Source organism: Canis lupus, chromosome X, assembly GCF_003254725.2.
Source record: "Canis lupus dingo isolate Sandy chromosome X, ASM325472v2, whole genome shotgun sequence".
NCBI classification, from domain to species: domain Eukaryota; kingdom Metazoa; phylum Chordata; class Mammalia; order Carnivora; family Canidae; genus Canis; species Canis lupus.
This window is the reverse complement of record NC_064281.1, coordinates 16,260,176-16,278,984: the sequence shown is the minus strand read 5'-3', so window position 1 is coordinate 16,278,984 and position 18,809 is coordinate 16,260,176. Positions and strand designations below refer to the sequence as shown.

The 18,809-nt window shown below is 43.3% G+C and overlaps 1 long non-coding RNA gene across 1 annotated transcript; it reads left to right on the top strand.

Moving 5' to 3' along the window:
* The first annotated feature begins 3,414 nt into the window (after positions 1 to 3,414).
* Positions 3,415 to 17,747, top strand: LOC118353720 (uncharacterized). Its single transcript, XR_004813064.2, has 2 exons — positions 3,415 to 3,764; positions 17,392 to 17,747. It is a non-coding gene; the product is annotated as an uncharacterized LOC118353720 (long non-coding RNA).
* Positions 17,748 to 18,809: the final 1,062 nt, after the last annotated feature.

Genomic DNA, 18,809 nt, shown 5'->3' with positions numbered 1-18,809 from the left:
ATATGCAGAAAAGTTTGGGAACAACTATTCTAAGGCTTTGGTTCTCCACCTGGTTGCATGTTAGCATTATTGGAAGTTTGTGTGTAAATATACGTGTATGTGTATGAATATGTGTGTGTATATATGAATGAATACCCACCAAAAATCAACTAAAACTAAGTCTTTACAGGTAAAGTCCAGGCACTGGTAGGTTTTTAAACACCCTAAGGTGATGGTGATACAAGGAGGAGTTTGAGAAGGACTAGTTGGCAGCATGTTTTGGCTCCACTAGTGTTAAAAACTATGCTGGTGAATCTCAAAGCCTTTTCTCCGAATCTGTTTAGAAACTCAAAAGCTGTGAGGTGTCATGCCTTTCTATTTTCCTGCTATAAGCATCCTCCCTTGTGGCAATCTGTATAGAAAGGTTTCACCACTGCCTGAATGATGTGAGACATAGAGAGGGGAACATGCGTTCCTGTGGATGAATAACAGAGGTTACTATCAAAATATGACTCCACTACAAAGGTATAAAATAAAGCCTTAACAACTAGGTTCCTTGGTTTTCTTCAAGAGAAAAGGGAAAATGGGATAATGCCTAGGCGTCTTAGTTCAGGCTTCTAGAACAAAACACCATAGACTGGGGGGCTTATAGACAACAGACTTATTTCTCACAGTTTTGGAGGCTGAGAAGTCCAAGGTCAAGGCACCAGTAGATTCTGTGTCCGGCGAGGGCCCATTTGCGGGGTCATACAGGGGTGTCCTCTTACTGTATCACCACATGGCTGAAAGGGTGAGGGAGCTCTCTGGGTTTCTTTCATAAGGGCATAAATACCATTCATAAGGAGTCCACCATCATGACCCAAGCACTTCCCAAAGGCCTCACCCCCTAATACCATGACGTTAGGCGTTCAGATTCCAATATAGGAATTGGTGGGGGGAGGGACATAAGCATCCAGTCTATAGCACTTGGATTCTGTTGGGGGTGGTGATGGTGGCAATGGTGGCAGTTTGTTTGCTTTTTAGAGTTTAGGTCGTTTTTCTTTTTTTTTTTTTCCTCTCTTTTTTTTTTTTTTTTTTTTAGGTCGTTTTTCATTCTTTCCTCCCTCCCCCCAGAAGCTCAGATCTCTTTAGCAACGGTGTGGCAATGGAAGTTAGTACAGTTACTCTGTAGCCACATCGTTGCACATTCTGGAAGCTCATTCCTCTAGAATGCACAATTAAATCCTGTCTTGTGGTTTTTTTTTTTTTAATTAAAAATCCAGTTAGATAGTTTATAGTTCTCATTATTTTTATAATCTCACGGCCCAGTGAACCCTCAAATTACTTCTCCCTACAAGATATCTCCCCCTTCCATTGAGATTTATTTAAGAGTTCATCCACCAGATCCATACACCCAGTGGTGGCGGTGGTGGGAGTGAGGCCGGTAAAAATACTCAAGTCGTTGCCAGCTCCACTGTGTCAGTGTGATACTGAGATGAATCCCATAAATACATCAACATTCCCACCCGACTAAGTCACTTGGCAGATATAACAAGCTCAAATGCAACATGGAAAGCAGCATTTTGCAGTCAGACGGACATGGATTCGGATCCCACCTCTGCCGCCAAAAAGACACGCGGCTTTGGCAAGTTACTCATGCTCTCAGAGCCGGTTTCCTCATCCCCTAACCAGCGATAATCATACTTTCCTAGAGGGCATTACAAGGATCACAGTTAATGTGTTTAGAGCTAGAAATTTAATACATTAAATGGTTCTTTTATATTGTTATTTTCAGGTCCAGGCTTAGCCACAAGACCACACCACATACTGTAATAAGGGTTTTGTTTTGTTTTTCCCACAAGCAGAGAGAAACAGCGAGCTTTCATTTTCCTTTTGTATTTTAATATGTGAGCAACCACTAACCTGTACGCGGCCTTCAGCATGCTCTGTACGCGTATGATGAAAGGACAGGGAGGCCAGAAGAATGAGTGGGAAGTGTACCGCGCAAATGATCAACTCTCATTTTCAAACCCCCGAAGTCACCAGTAAAGATTGATCTGCAGAGGGGCATGTGTTCTATCAGAAAATGATTCAGGGACGCCTGGGTGGCTCAGTGGTTGAGCATCTGCTTTTGGCTCGGGTCATGATCCCAGGGTCCTGGGATCGGGTCCACATCAGGCTCCCCATGGGGAGCCTGCTTCTCCCTCTGCCTATGTCTCTGCCTCTCTCTGTGTGTCTCTTATGAATAAATAAATAAACTCTTTTAAAAAAAAAAGAAAAGAAAAGGATTCAGATACCGCCCTTGTTCTTATTTCCAGAGCTCACCATTCATTAGTGCTCTTCTAGCTCTGACAACATGAAGAGTGGCTCTTGGGCATGAGAAGTAGCTGCTGCTTCTGTGTTCTTCCAGCTGTATTTGATTTTTACCTCTACAGAACACTTGGCATGTTTTCATCAAAAATTGTCTTTACTTATTTGCCTCTCTCCCCCTTCCCTCGTATTTCTCAGCCTCACGGGCACTTTAGGATCACCGGGTAGGAGGGCCTTTAAAAGATCCTGAAGTCTGGGTTCTACCCCCAAACATTCTAATTTTGCTGAACGTGGTGCAACTTGGGCATTCTTTTTTAAGCTCCTTGGGTGACTATAATCTGCAACCAAGGTTCAGACCCTCTGGCCAGCACCCTCCCTAGAATGTGGACACCGTGAAGGCATGACCGTGTCCTCCTCAGTTTCATGTCCCAGGTGCATAGCATAGTGGCTGGCACAAGAGTTACTCAATAAACATAAATAGGTATTTAAGATCTTGGCATTTCTGATTCCCTCCCAACTATGGAAGGAAGTGATCATCATATCCCTGACGTTCTGATCCTAGAATCTTGGTCCAGTAATCCCAGGGGCTCTTGTAATTAGATTCCCATGATCACCATTTGGGTCAAGCACTGGATAACAGGGACACTGGCGGTGGTCCCCCAAACCCTTCCTTTATGAATTGAATAGATAAAGAATAACTCCATGTCACATGGAAGCCTGGGGGAGAGCTCTCATCAATCCTGTTCACAAAGGAAAAGAATTCCCTCCCAGGAAGTGCTTAATGGAAATGAAAAGAAGACTGCAGCAAGATTTCCTTCTCAGGCCGACTTGACTTGAGGTACGCCAGCATGAGACCTTATTCTGTAAGCCCCACTGCTACTCTGTCTGATCACGTGTTTCACTGGGGACACATTTATCGAATGGATATTTTGTGTAAGTTTCTGAAATAAGTGCTATGAAAAATACTAGGAAGTTTCGGCATAATAATAATACGTCAAAAATGCATAGAACTTTCAAGTTGACGAGGCACATGGTGCGTTCTAAACTTGATATTTCAAAAGAGTCTGTTCAGCCCAATCATACACCAGTGAACTCACAAAGGTATCCAGTCCCCCCTTCACTCCCTTTGCCATGGTTACGGCAAATTCTAACACTTTGGTTTCCACATCTAAAGCCAGCCTCACAGGAAAATAAGTTATTACTTGCCCAGGAATAATTTAAGAAGTTCTAGAAATACCTCACAGCCAAAAGCACCTACCTACCTCCCCCACATCTGAAATCCCAGCATTTGAGATTCTTTCCTTCCTGATATCCTGCTAGGAGGAGCAAGAGAAAGCTCTCACAACTTAATGAATTTATCAGCTGCTTCCTTATCCCAAGAAGCACAGAAGAAGAAGGGGCAGGATGAGTGAAAGTCTGGAGGAGAATAAAGACAAAAGTGCTGGGGAGCCTGGAAAACAAATCTCTCCACCTCCATACTCCACTTACGGTCAGTGGTGAGTACTGCCCCATTTCTGCTATGGGTGAAGTGATCATACACTCAGGATGTCCAAAACCAGACAGCTCCACTCCTTCTGTCTCAATAAGCTTCTTCAGTCTGCTAACTTTCACTTACTTGACATATTTTGTTTGTGTTGTTAAACCTTCTGAATATAAATTGCATATAAACGGCTCCAGATCGCCTGAGGGGGGAAAGAAAAAGTATTTCTCAACAGGGGCCCTTACTGGCATTTTGGATGGGACAGCTCTTCCTCGCGCTAGACATTTTCGCTCTCTCCCCCACTTCAGCAAATGGAAGTAGCACGCCCCCCAGTCATTGTGACAATCAAAAATGCTCCCACACACTTCCAAATGCTCGCTGGAAGCGTGGTACTGGCGTGGGTTCAGAATCGCTCATTTTACACCCTGAGCCAGCAAGACACAAAAGGCTCACAGCCATCTTGTAGAGGCATTTTGCCTACAGAATTTTGAAGATGAGGTTGTCATCTTACCCTACCACCTTCATTAACAAACAAAGCAAAAATTAGAACTTATCCAATCACGTGATGCCCTTCTACCAGAAACAAGAAAGAAAGAAAAACCAAAAAGGGTTTGTCCTCCCCTTTATGAGAGTTTAAACATTGTATATGTTCCTCTCAAGCCTTCTCTGAATTGGGTTGTTCTCAGTAAAACTCCAATATACGTGACATTTATTTTGAAACCTTCAAAGAGGATTATAGAAGTAGTGATCTCTGAGATACTCAACGCAACTTGAACTTGACCCCAGATGGGGAAGTTATGTCCTGTAAGGAGGAACATTTCAGTGTCCCTCAGGGGGCGCCATAACCCCTTCGCAGGCCTCTTCTGTGGCTAGGCTGGTCTGCAACCCAGTTCCATTATCAGAGGATTGGTAGCAAAGAATAACTCTCAAATGTGGTCCTCTGGGGAAACAACCAGGCCAATTCTGGTAGCCCCATGGCCCTTTGTCTGTACCAAGGTCTCATAATCCATCCTGCTTGGATTCCTTCCCCCAACACAGTTTGATTATCTTTAGCCATGGGTGATACCAAGGTGAACCAAACTGTCCTAATTCCAGGCGATGGGTCCCAACTTAATTTCCAAGGTACTAAGCATTCCTGTGCAAGGGATCCTGAACACTTCCATCTGTTCAGACACACAGGACCTTGTATTCTTCTCACCAAGAAAGAATCTGAGTTCTTTTTCTCCAATTCCCTATGGCTAAGCAATCACTTGAAATATTCCAAGTCTAATTGCTGAAATAATGTCATCAGGCAGTAAGTACAAGGCTGTGTCCTCACTTTGCCAAGAACAGATATCAGGGAAACAGTCACTTTCTCTGTACTCTTCTGATTGGCATGTGTATGAGTGTGATATATATATACATTACATATATATATGTAATTTTTTTGGTAAATTTTGAAGGCAGACCCAACAGTGCTACTCTTGAGTATATATGCAAAAGAAAGAAGTGTCCAAATAGCCCTTTTCTGTACGTTGTCCACAAAAACACCTATAGAAGAATGTTTACATCAGCTTTTCTCATAGTATGCAAAAAACTGCAGAACAACTCAGCAACAAGAGATGGGCTAATAACTGTGGTACGGCCATGCAATAGAATACTACCTAGCAGTACAAAGGAATGAAGTGCTGATGTATACTACAACCATCTCGAATGTATCATGCCTAGCAGAAGGAGCCAGAGCAGGAACAGGTGAAACTAATGTGTGGCATTGGAAATCAGAGTAGTGGTTTCCTCTTGGAGAGGGTGTCATTTGTGTGGGAGCATGAGAGGATTTTATAGGGTGGCTGAATTGTTCTCTATCTTTATTTGGGTGGTAGTTTATGAGTATACAGATAGAAATTCACAAAGGCACCTGGGGTGAGCATCTGATTCTTGGTTTCTGCTCAGGTTGTGATCTCTAGGTCATGGGATCGAGCCCTGTGTCGAGCCCTGCACTCAGTGGGGAGTCCGCTTGAAATTCTCTCTCCCTCGCCCTCTGCCCCTCTCCCCACCCCCCCACCCACCCCCACCCCCGCTCATGCATGCACATACATTCTCTCTCTCTCTCTCTCTCTCTGAAATAAATAAATCTTTTTAAGAACTTTGTCAAATGGGGGCACCTGGGTGGCTCAGTGATTGAGTGTCTGCCTTTGGCTCAGGTTGTGATCCTGGAGTCCCAGGATCGAGTCCCGCATTGGGCTCCCTGCAGGGAGCCTGCTTCTCTCTCTGCCTGTGTCTCTGCCTCTCTCTCCTTGTCTCATCATGAATAAATAAATCAAATCTTAAAAAAAAAAACTTTGTCAAATGATACACTTAAGATTTGTGTATTTTACCATAGGTAAATTATTCCTCAATACAAAAAATTCTAGGGCAAATGCAAACTGATGTATTTAGAAGTTTCAGCGAAGAATTTCTCTTATATGCAGTAATACATATGATGCCCAATGTTTATACTAATATTTCTCTCACCTATGTCATACTTTGCGAAATCACATTATTATGCTTTCCTCAAAATTATGTAATTCAACACAAGTTGATGGGAACCCTTTCTTCCAGAGGGCTGTTTGAACTGGAGCGGCATCCAAGAGAGTAAGCAAAACCCCTCCGGTGAGTGAGTGGTCTCAGTTTAAAAGCAGATTTGCTAGGAAGGCACTTCATCCTTATCCCCAGAATCTTGCCAGGAATCCTCAAGACAGACCTCCTTTCATGAGGCCTACTGAACTCTCCAATGACTGTCGGAACAATAACTGCCCTATGCCCCAAGTTTCTTCCTTTTCAAATCCAGTCTTTGCCCGTGTGAATAATTTATGACAAGTCTGGTTTAGAAGACAAACACACAGCCTCTACCTGATTGAATGGCCCTTTCAGCTTTTCAAAATGCAATAAAGCAATTCAGTGATCTAAGATTGTTTTCCCAAGCAAGCATTTAATTACTGCACAATTACTGGACCCTGCATCTAAACTGACACTCGCTAACTCCAGAGCAAGAATAATCTGAAAATAAAGAAACTATTTAGAAAATCATATTCCAGTTGTTTACAACAGCACAGTGGGCTTCTTGACTACTTATCACATTGTTTTATCATGGTAAAACAAATTAGAATTTCAAAGGAAGTTGTTGCAGCATTGCTTATAGGGTTTTTGTTTCCCAACACGCTAAGAAGAACTTGATGAAAGCTTGATTTATTATTGCATGTCAGAGTTCAGGGCCACTAGCGGAGCGCAGCAGAAGCAAACCCACCCACAAGCTAGACCGAGTAAAGGACATTCCACTAATGCCGTATATTTTATCCAAATGTGAATGCATTAGGCACCTAAGTTGCAACTATAAAACCTAAAAAACTTTTAATTCACGCCTGCTTACGGGTTATGAGACCATAGCAATGGAAGGATAAAACCGAAAAGCATTGCCTTCTCAAGGAGGAGTTAGAGCCAGAAAATCAAGACCTGCCAGTAGATCCTCAGGACCAGCCTGAGATACCTGCACACTCATTGCCAGCTCCATGACTTTCTTCTCAGGTTTTCTGGAGTACTGTCTCTAACGGCATGCATTAAGAGCAGGCCCTGAGACTCACGCTAATGTACAATGTGATTTATCAAGGAAGAGCTCCCAGGAGAAACCAGTAAGGGTGAGAGGAAAGGGGCAGGAAGCCTAACAAGAGTATGACCTCAGAGATCTGGGGATCTCAGCTCATGTGGACCCCTTGGGGGGCTCTGAAATCTAAATGCCACCTCGAGGCAAAAGAGCACCAGCCAGTCATCGGCTAATGGACCCAGAGTGGCGCTTGGGGGAGATGAACTCCTAATAACGTGGTTCTCCCCTGGTGTCTGAAAGTTGGCTCCAGTAGCACAAAGATAGGCCCCTAAAGAAAGCTGAAGGCAGGTGTGTTCTGGTAAATGTTTAACAACTGGTTGGGGGCTGAGGTGGAGGAGCCTTGATTTGTAGCATTTGCTGATTTCTGCCATGTAAATACTCCCACCGTGGCCAGTGTCTAACTACCAACTTGTCATCACTGACCATGGGGGCTTGGAAAGAGATGCACAGATCCTCCACTGTATCGTAGTTCTATTATACAGCCATAATAATACACGTAAATAACCTCAAGAGCATAGATGAAAGTAATATGTAGTAAAATAATTAGGAAGTAAGGAGTTGTCTTTACTACCTTTTGTGTAATATAATTCGTTTTATTGTAAGCGTATATAGTCAATTCTCGTTATTCACGATAGTTCTGTAAAGTTGCTGCAAATACTCAATTAGCAAATACCGAATTGTCACTTCTAGAAGAACTACAGGGCTAGTTTCCTGCAGACCTTTGGTCAAAATATTTTGCCAACCAATCAATGCATGACTTTGTTTCATGTATGTTTCTGTTTAAAGACAATTTATTTACTATATGTTGCTGCTTCATTAGCATTGAACTCATGACCAACAGCTCTATAACTCATGCCTGAACAAGGCTTATTTAACACATGTATTTTCTCCATAAAGCATATCACAACCTTTTTGTGCTTAGGAACACGAGTCAGCACTTCAGCACTACACTTAGGAGCCATTTTCAACAGTGAAATCATCCACAAAAAGCACAAAAATGTGAAAAACCTGGCACTAAATATACCACAAAAAGGAAACTCATTTACAGTATGTGAGGGCTGGAACAAGAAGGTCTTGTTTGACCTCAGCTAGGAGCGTGCAAATCAGGCAACTTGAATTTTTCCAGCTCTGCACATGCACATGTTTACAAATGACCACAAAGGTGCCCCAACTATTGATTTGGGGCTTACAAATAAATTTTAGCGAGTAAGCGAATTCACAAATATGGAATCCGTGAATAATGGGAGTCAACTATATACATAATTTTTAACAATGACTGTGTTTAACAGCCTACTCAGAGAATTCCTGAAAAGTCAGCAGTCAGCTCTTGTGAGCCTAAATGAGCCAGCTTCAACACAGCCTTGACTGGACTGGACTGGACATTATCTTGACCACCATCTCCACTGGTCTATAAACCACAATGCAGAACCAGGTCCAGTTTATTTCATTATTCTCGCTCTTAGCTCAATGCCTTGCTCATGGCAGGTAATCAGAAACTGTTAATGGATGGATGAATGCAGTGCCCCTCTTTTTATTATAATGGCAAAATAATAAAACTCACATTGGAAGAACACTTTTATGTTTAAAAAGTGCCTTCCCATCCAAAGGTTGTCTGGTGCTCGCAAAAAATTCTATGGCCAGCATTAACAATTGTACAGATAAGAAAATGAGGCTCTAAGATTTAGGTGACTTCCCAAAGATGCCAATCAATTAGGAAGAAGTCAGGACTCAAATCAAGCCTTCCTACTTCAAATACCATGTGCCTGCATCATACTAGGATTAACTGTGTCCCTCCGATTAATGACTATCAACAGGAAACACACCCGTGCTATGTACGGACAGGGTACCCGCTTTTGCTTCAAAGGTTTCAACTGAACAAGTCACCACACCAGTCTACCCAACAAACCAACAACAACAAAAATGACCTTTGATCATAACTATTCAGTCATTCATGGTACAGAATTTAGTGTTCCAGATTTTGAAGGGCTTCAGGTAACTGAAACACAAATCATCTAAGCACAACTATTTCTCTAGGAACAGTTTTTAATAAAATGTGTCAAACACATATGCTAAGGCAATTTCTAAATTCTCAAACGACCGAAGTGTTTGTATGAGGTCCTGGATATCTCCTAAATCATATTTCCTTTAAGAGTAGTTTATTTCCTGTGCATGTCCACACACAAGTTATCTGCTTTCTCAACTTTGCTAATGTTTTCTCTTTCGCTTACGGCTATGTCTAACAACGCAACATTTTTAACCGCCTGTGTACCTGTTGTAAGAGGAGAACACAAGAACCACACTGAGGTTCAGAGGCTAGTCAGCTAAACTTAGCACTTCAGCAACAAGTTCTGTAACCAAGTCCTCACAAAGCTCACAGTTCAAGTCACGTGTGCACACACACGCACACACACATGAGATATGGAACTGAAAATGGCCTCCCCAACTGTACGGCCATATTCAGAAATTTAACTTATCCTCAGAGATTCCAGGTCATAATAATAAGCAGCAGGACCTTAAACAATACCTTCTTCATAATAGGTACTCAGCAAATGTTATGAGCCAGAGTCTATGTTTTCCACATAAATCTACAGTAAAAAAAAGAGAGAGAGAGAGAAAAAAAATATATAAAGTCATTGAATGAAATGAAAGATCTTTCTCAGCTCTTGTCCTGGCCGGTGAGCCACCTATCAGTTCAGCTACATTAAGGAAAAAGTTTGCTACTTATATGTAAAGTAGCTTGGTACAGATGGGCACCAGTAGCCTTAGAATGTATTAGTGTATAGTTCTCAGCTTTATTTCCTCTCTACAGGGAGCTCGTGTAGTGATGAAAAATGAGACTCAGCTTATCAATGTGGTGAGATGAGTCCCTTCCAAGAGTACAATCTGCAGGAAGACTTGAAAAATCCTTTGACCTGGCAATTCCACATCTGGGAATTTAGCTGTAGGAAATAGCAAAAGATTGATAGGTGAAGAGCTCCCAGAAATATTTAGCAAAAACATACAGAACATACTTTTTTACTTGGCAAATGACTTTAACAGAAGATATTTCAGAGGAAGAAATAAAAAGAACCAATAGTTGTAGGAAAGAAGTGCAATGGTAAGATACCATTTTTTTTCCCAGCCATCAGCCTGGGAGAATGAAAAACATTAGTAACAGCCAGCGTCATCAAGATTGTGGAAAAATATTGGAGGAGTGTGATTTGGTACTCTACATTTTGAGGGTCAGCTATCTATATCTGTTGAACTTGCAAGCACCCATACTCTGGACCCAGGCATCTACCTTATCAAAACACGTACCTATGTTTAAAAAGGTATATATGCAAGAATAGTTATTTCAATTATCATTTATTGTGATTGGAAAACAATTACAAAACACTAAAGGTGCATTACCAGGGGAGTCGTTGTATTAATTATGCCTTGTCAGTCCGATGGACTAATATACAGCAGGCTAAAAGAAAAAAATGGGTCGATATATTAATACGGAACCATCACCATGACATACTGTTAGATGGAAAAAGCAACTTGCAGAATAACACATAGTATTGGATCTCATGTAAGGAAAAAAATGCTATGAGTCTATGTACGCATATGCTTGAAAGTAGATGTATAGATGGGGCTATATAGAGGCACAATGAACTGCACTTGCTACTTGTCCAAAGTTGAGTAGTTGGAGAGTCAAAGTAAGGGGGCATTTTTTGTTTGTTTGTTTGTTTTCCTGTGTGTGCTACAGTATTGGCATAATTTTGCAAGGGAGAATGTAATTATGTACCGCTTCAATGATTTTCATAAAAATACATGACAAAAGATTTTTTTTAAACCCTTCATTTAGAAAGGACTGGGTGCTGGAAGGCAGAAAAGCAAAATGGAAGTTTTGAAAAATAAAAAGACTGAGTGGCTGTGTGTGACGGAGTGTTCAAAGACCACTTGTGGACTCTCTACCCCAAAGTTACAAATTGGCCAGTGGGAGGAAGAGGCCAGGAATCACAGGGAATTCTGTTGGCTGCTTGGGCTTGACTTAATCTGATCAGAACCTAAATAGAACATGAATTTTAAAAAAAACTGTTCTTTCCACTTCTCTCTCTGTGGTAGATTAAAGATAGCCACAAATTCTTTGCTATTCCTCCCATCAAGAAATGGAGTCTCTTTCCCATCTCAAATCTAGGCATGTCCTGTGACTTGCTTTGGCCAGTAGAACATGGCAGAAATGACGGAGGGCTTGTTCTGGGCCAAGCCTTTGAGAAGCCTGGCAGCTTCCACTACATAGGGGGAAGCCAGCTAGCAGTGAAAAAGTCTCGCAATTCTGAGACTCCTGGGCGAGGGCCTAGCTAGCCATGTGGAGAAGCCACCCAGCAAACAACTGAGGGCCCAGACATATGACCCCAGCTGAGCCATCCCCGCCAATATTCCCAGTCATTTCAAGCCACCCAGCCAAGCATCCAGACACCGTGGAGCAGACAAGCCCTCCCCGCTGTGCCTCTCCAAATGCCTGAATCACAAAATCATAAGTAGAATAGCTACTGCTTCAAACCACTAAGTTCTGGGGGTAGTTCTTACTCAGCAATAGGTAACCAAAAGCCTCTACGCTGTTCTTTTTCTCCCCCTTCCCTGAAAAATAAGAAGACGTTACTGGGATGTGTAGTCTGACGAGTTGGCTTTTATTACAAATCCTGTAGCCGCAGTGCTGACCATGCAAACTAACATTCTGACCCAAAAGATACACTGTGCCAAACACTCAGAAAGCTATCTTCCTAGAAACTTCCAGCTAAGTATTGTCAGGGAGCCAATAGCGCATGGGTGTTTTCGAGCTGGAAATAATCAGGTCATTATTGAATTTGGAAAACCAGATTGCCAGCCCCTGACATCACAAAAGGATTGCTCTTCTCTGGAACCTACTCTGCATGAGTTCATCCAGAGGCTGGACCCTCAAAGGGATACACCCTGGGTCATCCACCTGGTCCTATATGCCCATCTCAGTCCCAACTACCATGACTGGGGAGTGTCTGGGAGTCATCGAGGGGCTGAAAGAGCTGGCCAAGTGAGAGAGGTCACAGGTGTGGGTGGGAGAAAAGCCACAGATGTGGCCTTCAGATCATCTGGGTGGGCCCTTGGGACTCAGCTTCCAACAGGAGTGAGACCCAATGAAATCTGGCTACTTGACTTCTCACAGCAGGAAATGGGCAGTCCCTGTCACCCTTGGCCAGAAGCTTCTCCAAAGGAAGTTTTTCTGGCACACCAAGACAGGAAGTTGCTTGGTTTCCCTAAACCTTCCTAAACAGTTCCTCTGTTCCTCAGAATCATGGCTTCTGACATGCACATCTCCACTAGTCATTACAGCCCAGAAATTGGAAAACACTTTATTCATCCAGATGAATGTGCAGAGATGTTTCTGACTTCACTGTCACGGGTAAAACGTCACTGGATGGCTTTTTCTTGTTTTGGGATACTCTTAGTTTACTGTGACTTTCTTTCTGGTTAATACGGAGTTGAAATTTTGAAACATCCCAAGAATGATCATTTTTCGTCATTCTGGGTAAATAGATGTGGCCATCATATAGCCTAGACCTAGAGCCTGGCTCCCTGTGACCACCAGGCCCTGGGATTTTTTTTAAGATTTTATATATTTATTATTTATTTATTCATGAGAGAGAGAGAGAGAGAGAGAGAGAGAGAGGCAGAGACACAGGCAGAGGGAGAAGCAGGCTCCATGCACGGAGCCCGATGTGGGACTTGATCCCGGGTCTCCAGGATCACACCCTGGGCCAAAGGTGGCGCTAAACCGCTGAGCCACCCAGGGATCCCAGGCCCTGGGATTTTGCTAGAAATGCAGACTCTCAGGCCCCATGCCATACTGCGCCAGCACCTGGTGCTTATTGAGATCCTCAAGGGATCTGTGTGCACAGTAACATTGGAAAAGTGCTGGTGTGGGGGACCACATCCTTATGCAGCTGCTCCAGAAACATCCAGCTCCTCCTCCTCCCCACCCCCCAAAATTTCTTGCAGGCAGAATCATTTTTCAAGAAACATGGAAAGTGGCCCAAGTAGACCAACCCACTGCCTCAAATAGCAAGAACTCAGGTAGTAGTTAGACTTTGCCTAGACAGGGGCTCTTGGCATTGAATTGTGTCCCCCAAAAAGATACGTTGAAGTCCTAACTCCCAGGACCTCAGAATGTGATCGTATGTGGAAATGGGGTCCTGGCAGATGTAATTAGCTAAGATGCGATCCTCCCGGAGCGGGCAGGCCCTTAGTGCAGTGTGATTGGTGTCCCCATCGGAAGAAAAGACACACTCACAGAGCAGATGGCCATGTGACCACAGCGGAAGAGATTGGAGTGAGGCAGGTACAAGCCAAGGAACGCTAAGGACTGCTGACAACCACCAGAAGCTGGAAGAGGTGAGGGAGGAGTCTCCCCTACAGGGGGCAGAGGGAGCATGGCCCTGCCAACACCTTGAGGTAGCCTCCAGAACTGTGGGACAAAAAAGCCACCCAGTCTGTGGCGCCTCCTTACGGCAGCCCTAAGAAACAAATGAGACAGGGAAGGGAGTAGATGGGCCTTGCAAACCGTCAGGGCCCCCCTCCCCCCACACACCTCCTTTCTTAGCCCCAGGTCAGGGCGAGCCTCCTCCTCCTCCTCCTCCTCCTCCTCCTCCTCCTCCTCCTCCTCCTCCTCCTAGGGATTCCCTCCCTGCTGATTCACTTCACAGCTGAAGATTATCTAAGCACTATGGCTATCTTGGGCGATAACATCACAGAAACCACTCTCCTAGCAATAAGGGAACAGAAGTTAAGTATCTTAAAGTGCCTGGTACAGCAAGTCCTGCTCTGTTTTAAACACCTTCAGAACACAGAGGAAGTGAAAGCACAAATGCCCTTCAGAACCTGACTCTTCATCAGAAACAGCCATCCAGCTGGCTGGCTTGTTGAGGAGGACACCACAGAAAATAGCCCTCATCTGGCCTCTTCTTAGCTCTGTTCCTTTCACCGTAGTGAGAACTGTCTGGTTTTGGCTTATCCTGCTTAGTGCCACATGGAACCTTCTGTTGTTCTTCAGCAACTTCACTGCCACCCTGAACCTCAGGCTGAGAGGGGAAATCCTGCCCAGCGCCCTTTCTCAAGATACCGAATGTATGTTATTTATTTTCTCTTATCCCTCCCTGTGGTTTACCAAGCATTTCGAAAGATCTTAGAACCAAAAAGAACCTCAGTAAACATCTGGTCCAACTGTCTTACACATGATGAAATGGAGGTTCAGAAAGGTCAGATGTTGGGCAGCAAAGCCAACATAAAAAAAAAAAAAAAAAACAAAGCAAAGCAAAAAAACTCGGGCTGTCCGACTCCCAGGCTCAGCGAGCCTCATGGCCACAGGGAGTACGTTGCCTTTTCACTATTTTTTATCTGAGGCGAGGTTTAGGAGACCAAGCAACAACCAGAGCACAGCCTTTGAAGTCAGACGGAGCTCAGTGCGAGCTCGAAATCCTCCACCTACACGGTGGGTGACCCTGAGTGATTTCACCTCTTGGTTTCCTCATCCCATGTAACGGGGACAACACCACCACCTCACAGATGGCTATGATGATTTCTGTGATAACATATGGGAAGTTCTATGTCAGTTGGGGTGGTTTCAGCTCACAATGTCTTCGGCTCCACTCCCCAACTCCCCACCCACCTCCACCCCTTAGCATTTCTGTTCTTCTCCGTTGGCTTCAGCGTCAAGAAAGCAGCAAGATGGCGGCAGCTGTTCCAGGCCTCTCCCCCAAGCTCAGCACTCCAAGGAAGAAGAGAGATCGTCTCTTTTGGGGGCTCTCTCTTGGGAGTGAGAAAACTTTTCCCAGAAGCCTCCCAGTAGATTGTCCTAGTCTCACTGGCCAGATTAGGTCACATGGCCATGTGAGGAGAATGGGAATAATCTTAAACCAACCAGGCTATCCCTGAAGATGGGATCAGCTTCCTCTAGGACACATGGCTGAAAAAATATAGGATTCTGTTAGAAAAGAAAGTAGACTAGATGCTAGGTACGCGAGAAGCGGTGGCGATTGCCATAGGTGTTTTCCATTAACTTATTTTCTTGTGAGTGGAGAAGACACTTTTCTTTTAAAATTTTTATTTATTTATGATAGTCACACAGAGAGAGAGAGGGGCAGAGACACAGGCAGAGGGAGAAGCAGGCTCCATGCACCGGGAGCCCGACGTGGGATTCGATCCCCGGTCTCCAGGATCGCGCCCTGGGCCAAAGGCAGGCGCCAAACCGCTGCGCCACCCAGGGATCCCTGGAGAAGACACTTCTGAATGTTTTGGATAACCCTTCTGACAAGATTTGAATGGCAAATTCCCTTCCCTCCCTCCATACCGTTTCTTCCAAAGGGAGTTTCCTGACATTCCTGCTACAGCATCCCCCCCACCCCTCTGGGAAGTATGTCAACTCTTAGCTATTCATCCCCAGTGACTCACCAAGTATGTGGACTGCCCCTCACGGTTGTACTGGAATTAATATCTAAGGAGAAAACCATCCATATGAATAGCACTCTCAAGTTTACAAAGCATTTCGATATATATTATCTCACGTAGGTCTCTACATCTGAGAAAAATGAGGAACGGGGCAAGGTACAACAACTTGCCCAAGGTCCTCAGCTGGTAAGTAGCAGTACTATCTAGGATGAGACCACAAATGCAATGTGCTTTCTGCTCTTCTGCTTGGCCACAAGCAATTCTGGCTAGAAATGTGGCCTACATGGCAGGCAGTCATGAGAGGGTATTGGTGCCGATTGAACTGTGGGGTTCTACAGTCTACATCCAGTATACCCATTCTTTCGAGATCCACCCATTTTTGAATCCAAAATCTTCCTAGAAGCACAAATGAAACCTTCTTTAATTCAAAGTAGAGCTTCTCATTTATTTATCAAACACTGCTATAGCACGTGCTGTGTGCCAGGCTTTATGCAACATGCTTTACACATATTAATTCATTTAATCCCACTCAGTTCTGTCTGGCTAGTGAAGTCCAATGTCCTTAGGTCATATGTGTTTCACAAACACCTCGTATAATTTATCCTATTGGAAACCCACTAAAGGATGAGACCCCAAAATGGTCCACAATTCAGGAACAGATGAAACTTCTGAGCAAAAATTTCTCCAAAACTAGCCATCTTTTCTCTTCTTCTTGTGTTAGGAGCAACCTATGCTCAAATTACCCAGTCAGGGCAAATATGTAAACAAATCAGGCTACAGTCTGCAATTGCTTGAGGAAAAATCTGGATTGTCCTAAACTTATTATAGAACATAATCCTTTCATAACCCCTTTTCTATCTTGGCAGATTATAATCTTCCTTAAAAGGCGAGGGAACTTTCTGGTTCAAGTTTAGGGATGCCGAAGGGTATTCGTTGGTGTTACTTTTGTGTCGACACATTCTTAATCTTCCTGTTGGTGTTTTAAAATAACAGATCACCCATGGAAATTATAAACTGTACCTTATAAAAGTCCCTGTGAAGTGTTGCCATTTGCAAGAAGGGCTTTCTGACAGCCCCAGAAGTCACAATATGTCTCCTGCTTTTCATGTGACAGTAATTACTATCTCAGATCTGAAGTGTTTACTCCTGCCGCCGAGAAGACAACATTTATAAGAGGTTCCAGCCGTGAACCATTACTGTTTGCAATATGGGAGGATAAAGCCTTCAAAGTATAAAAAGAGAAAAACCTAAGATATTTTGTCTCCTTTAACAGTTTGGGATAAGCCTTTTGTGGAGGATATGGTCAACAGCCTCATATGCTTGCAAAAAACAAGTCACAGTTGCATAGGTTTGATTAACAAGATACCAGCAGGTGCCAGGGTTTTTTTTTTTTTCCTCTCTCTCTCTCTTACAGTATTTTTCTTTTTTAAATTAAAATTTACCACGGAAAAAGTAAACCAGTAAAAATTACTGCTCCTCACACCTTGGGGGAACTAGAGAAAACTCTGTCAGATTCTAAGAAATACACTTATTTGAAAACATGGTTCACTTTGCTAGAAATAAATTCCCTTTGGTTGAACAGGTTGGATCGGCACTCCTCTGTAAAATGTCAAATGAAGACTACACCAGGGCTTCTTCAACCTTAGCATGTGTAAGAAGACTTTGGCAGCTTGTCAAAATGCAGATTCCTACACACCCCCAGAGCATCTGGCTCAGTAAGTCTGGGGTAGAGACCAAGATGCTTGAACTCAAACAAGCCACCAGTTAGTGCTGATGCAGCTGGTCTGGGAACCACCCTTTGACCAGCACTGGTCTACACCAGTAGTCTCTTCAGTGAAGGCTGGCATCTCACCTTTAGAGATTCCTTTCCTGGGGTAAAGAAATGTGCAAATTAAATATACCAGCCCATGTGACCAACTAAAGAAAACTGTATTCTTATTTTGGGTTTCAGTTCAATTCGCCAAACTTACTCTGCTGTCTTGCACTATGTCCACTGAAGACATCAGATTTATCCTCAAGAAGATTCCTACCTCTACATGTATGTAAATACCAAGGCAAATTATAATGAGACTGTGATATAACAAACACCAAAAATGAAGCCCAAACTCCTAGTGGATGCTAGCATTCAGGGAATGTCAAAGCAAAGATGAACGGGCAGGGAATGGTCAAAGAAAGCTTACAGAGAAGGTTTGCAAGATACTTTATACTTTGCCATAGAGCTCTCATATAATCTCATGTCTTCTATAGAACCGGAACAATCCTGTGAAGTATATATGACTTTCTCCATTTTGTGGATGAAGAAGGCTGATGATGAAAGGCTGAGAGAGCTAATGTAATTTGCCAAAGTTATATTAAAAACAAATGAGTTAGATTTTAAACGGTGGAACTAAGATGAAGAGCATCCCCAGATAGAGAAGCAGCAGGAAAAGAGAAAGGAAATTAGAAGATTCTAATCATCACAGAAATATTAATAGTAAATAGCTGACATTTCTTGACTACTTAATACTGCCAGACACAGTCCCAAGAGCTCAGTATACATTATCTCATGTAATCCTAATGAGCAATCCCATAAAGTAAGTATTATCATTGTCCCCTTTTACAGAGGAGAGAAACTGAGGCACAGAAGGTAAAGTAACATGTCCAAGGTCACATAACTAAAAAGCAGCTCTGTCAGAATTTGAACCTAGGTTTCTTAGAGCTCTAGTAAAGAGCAAGGAATGGGCTATATGACTAGAACTCTGGTGGTAGAGGTGAAGGACAGATGAGGTTAGGAAAAGCTCTTGAATGTCTACCTAAGAATAGTTGGACTTGATGTGGTACCAAAGGGGAATTAATGAAAGTTTTATTTTAAGTATGGGAATGAAAAAAATCAAAGCTCTGTTTTAGAATGATATCTGTAGCAGCAGCATCCAGGATGGTCTGGAAGGAATGGAGAAGAGAGGCAGGTGAATCAGTTACGGCTGTCAGGATTCACCTAAGAGCCAGAGCCAGACAAGTGTG